General features: G+C 34.8%; 1 long non-coding RNA gene across 1 annotated transcript; it reads right to left on the bottom strand.

Moving 5' to 3' along the window:
• Window positions 1-3,007: 3,007 nt before the first annotated feature.
• Window positions 3,008-3,558, bottom strand: LOC109588996 (uncharacterized). Its single transcript, XR_002188464.1, has 2 exons — window positions 3,417-3,558; window positions 3,008-3,361 (listed from the first exon to the last, which is right to left on the bottom strand). It is a non-coding gene; the product is annotated as an uncharacterized LOC109588996 (long non-coding RNA).
• Between the last annotated feature and the right edge of the window lie 612 nt (window positions 3,559-4,170).

Below are 4,170 nucleotides of genomic sequence, written 5' to 3'. Positions count from 1 at the left end.
ATCATTGTTATGTCTTAAATTTAAAGCATTGTAAGAGACAACATTGAGTGAATAGATATGCTGAAAGAATGTCTACTATACTGATGGCAAGTGAAATTTATACTAGTCTTGACAAGAGTCCTTGTTCAAGGAGCAGTGACACTCTGACAGTATCCATCTACCCTGCAATCCTTGCTGTAGTCAAGTCATATTATCATCGCATTATTATAACATTATTTAATTGTTTGTTTTTTGAAATCAAATAATTCATTACACACTTAATAAAAGAATAGTATGCAAGATTAATAATACCTTCTCTTAGCTGGAAACCTCCACGAAGTGTTGCAGTTGATTAATAGCTTTATTTGCTTGCTTCTTCCAGAGCTGCAGATCTGATCTGATCTGAGCATGCGCGACCACACCTAAATTTTGGAGCACATGCTTCTTTAATTAATAAAATGGCGGCATGCAGCTAAAATGGGCCCGATCCAGCAGTGACAGTACAACTTCTTTCTTTGTTGGAGAATTGTCATAAAGAATAGGGACCTGCGCATGCATTATTGGAGTAGAATAGTGTAAGAATTAGCCTTCTATCACCAAGCAAAGTTGAGATACAGACCGACAACTGGATTGACAGGACTCAGTTAAATTGATGATGATGATGATGATGATGATGATGATGAAGATGAAAAAAGTGGCGGATCTGGGCCCGGGCCTAGACGGGCCATGGCCCGGGCATCAGAAGTCAGTAATGAGATTCATTAGATGCAATGTAAACAATTCCCTGCCTCAAGTTTTGATAAAGCAAACCACAAGCCACACCGGAGTACTTACAAGTGCTTGAAGAGCATTATAAGCACTGCATAGATAAGGAAATTGTTGAAACCCATCATAAAAATGGCCAACCATAAAATGACTGGTTGAAAAGTGGAAACACCCACTTTCTGGCCCTACCATTAACTTGCACCCAGATCCGCCACTGGCCGCTGAAAATGGCCCGGATTTCCGGATTTTTGGCTTTCCTCTCAGACAAGGTTTAGAGCCACACTAGTAATACCAATGGAGTCCTCTGGTCAAGATAAGGTCCTCTATAAAGTCTGGTAAGCATAGGAGCTCGTTTTCCCGGTATAGCAAGGCTGCAAAAGTCGTGGCAGCCATTTTGAAGTGAGGTGAATTCAACTTAGTAACGCTACCGCATTACTAATGTACAGTTGTATAATGTGTATGTGTGTACCGTATACGGCATATATTTCACGGGGATTAATTTTCGCGATTTTCGCGTTTTGGAAAAATTCGCAAAATTAAAATTCGCAAAATAGTGTGCTGATTCTATAGTAGGTGTGGTAATTACATTAAAATTGCAAATAGAAAAATCCAGTCAAATCGCGAAATTTTATACCCGCGAAATATATGCCGTATACGGTATTATCACTTCCATTTTAAAAGTGTCACCTTTAGGATATGATATTGCATTTCTAATGTTATTTTTCTCAAGAGAATAAATTTAAAAATAATCTATTAGCAGTTGCGCCTGTATGCATATACATGTACATGTACATACATTTTAAAATTTGTTTTTGTTAGGTGTTATCTTAACCTTTTGTATAGTGTATTTTATGTTTATTGTGTTGTCTTTAACTTAATGGGAAATTTGTAGTATTTTATGGTATCATTATCTGTAATTATATGTACAAATAATATAATATTGTCCTCATAATGAATGTGTGTGTGTGTGTTCATGTGATGATGCAATAATGTGATTGTGATGATGTTGCTTGTTATTATTTTGAACAATGTGTTACTATGACAATGACTGTGCAGCTGGTTTAGCAAATGTTTGTGTCTGTGTGAATGCTTGCTTTTATATTATTTATTGATCTTTCTCCTTCCTCTCTCTCCCTCCCTCTCTCTCTTCTCAAGGCCGTTAATTATGCTCAAGTATACCACTCTGCTAAATCATCTTCCTCTAAGAGACAAGCTCCTCCTAAACCAGCAATATCACATTCACAAGAAGCAGTTGAATATTCTGCCATTCAAAATTTGGCAGCATCTCATAATGCGCCACCACCTCCAGAGGGTACCAAGTATGCTGATCTTGATCATAGTGCTTCAACGTCTAGTGGACGCCACCAGAGACCAAAGGACACCAGTAATCAAGTCCAGTATTCTCATATGAGCCATCATTAGAAACGCTGAGTGAGGGGAGGTAGCCATGGAAACTATTATTTATTAGTTACTGAACTACTTTAAACTAGTATAAACATGCTGTCTTGTTGTCTTTCTCTTCTTCTCTGAAGTCTCTGTGTCTCATTAATTTTTAGTAGATTTAACTGCTGTACGTATTATTACATGTACATGTACTTATATTATTGTTTCCCTTTTTTGCTCCCCTTCCCCCTCCTCCTCCTGTTATTAATTGACTGTTTGATCATTAATTAATATTAGGTTGTGAGTATTATTGCTATTAATGTTCATGATTGTTTGCTGCCTTTACATTTATAACATGATGGGGTAATAATAATAGGAATTGATATCAAAACTTGGTCAATGACCATGGCATTGTGTTTTGTCAAAAATGGCTTCAAGAGAATTCTTATAATTTTCTCTGATGCATATGTACATGCTCTTATGTTGTGTAAAATTTGATCTGATTTTGGTCAAAACTGATTTTTTAATAAATTTTTAAAGTTGCTAAAAATTGGGCAAAAAGCCATGTACAGGATATTATTTTTGTCAAAAATGGCTCCAAGAAAAAAATTTAAATAGATATACATGTTTTTATGTTGCATATCAAGTTTGAGTTGATTCTAATAAAAAGCAAATTTTTATGAATTTTTAAAGTTGCTCCAAAATTTAGTCAAAACCCAAGGCTGTAGCCTTTGCTCATCGGCTAAATTTTGTCAAAAAATGGCTCTGAGAAAAATCTAAATTTTTATAAATTTTTTTGATACATATACATGTTTTTATGTTGTATATCAAGTTTGAATTGATTCCGATCAAAATTAAATTTTTTATTATGATTATAGTATAGATTTTTCTAACTATAAAAGTAACTAATTTTAAAAATAACAAATGAAAACAATTGGTCTACAGTTGTACAGTTTTCAAAACAATAATAAAAATTGATAAAGTAAGAACATGTCATTACAAATAACAGACACATTCCATTATTGAACTGCTTCATATACAACAGTATCAGTTTGCCTTGCTCCAGTGTTACTAGTAGTACTCACTTGACCATAAGCAACATTATCTGAAGTATGTACTACCCCTCTACTACCAGTGGCTGTTCCATAAGTTGTATTCATACTAACTGGTACATTAGGAACCGCCTGCGCTGTATCTGTTGGTGTATCATATTACTGAATTGGGGTAGTGTTTTCTATAGAAATAATGAGACATTGCAGCTGTACTTTACATAAGTGAGTAGTGCTGACCTTTCTCTCCTTTCCAAGGTTTATGCAACTGCAAGATCATACAACCAACAATAATGAGTATTATTAGTATACCAATGACAATCACTGCTACACCAGCTCCTATACCAGTGTACACTGAATGTATACATATTGTCTGATCCACCTGGATCTGAACTTAAATAATAATGATATTAATAAATTAAAACACATACTGGTAGTTGGTAATGGTGTAGCTGTTGATGTGGATTGTATTACTTCGCTCATACTTGTAACTATTATTATAATGTAAATGTATGTAGCCATAAACAATACAAGTAAATAAAAAAAAGTAGGATTTCTTGCCACACCAGTTTGCAAGTACTTATCTTGTCTCCTAACTTTTTTCCCAATTCAATCCTACTGTTTTCCCATTTTTAATGTTTTTTTTTATTTACTTGTTTCTTTTCTTTTTTTCTTAATTAATAAAATTACATTATGCTATGATATTTTGTGGTCGGGTTAATTATTTCATGCTTATCACGTGCGCATAAATTAAAATGGCGTCAAACCACAAACCCACCGTTACCGACGTGATGATCTCCACCTGGAATTTCTACCAACTTCTTTATCAATTCTTTCTTCTTTTTAACCTGTCGATGCACATCCTTGACTCAGGTGCCGTTGAACTATGTATAAACCAACTTGAGAGGTTATCTCTATAAGAAGTGAAACGAACTGAAAGATGAGAAAGAAGAAAGGCAGTGGCTATTTTTACGGGCCTGAATCCGACCGTGGG

The sequence above is a fragment of the Amphimedon queenslandica genome, unplaced genomic scaffold (assembly GCF_000090795.2).
Source record: "Amphimedon queenslandica unplaced genomic scaffold, v1.1 AMPQUscaffold_11716, whole genome shotgun sequence".
Classification (NCBI taxonomy): domain Eukaryota; kingdom Metazoa; phylum Porifera; class Demospongiae; order Haplosclerida; family Niphatidae; genus Amphimedon; species Amphimedon queenslandica.
This window is presented reverse-complemented; position numbering and strand designations above follow the sequence as displayed.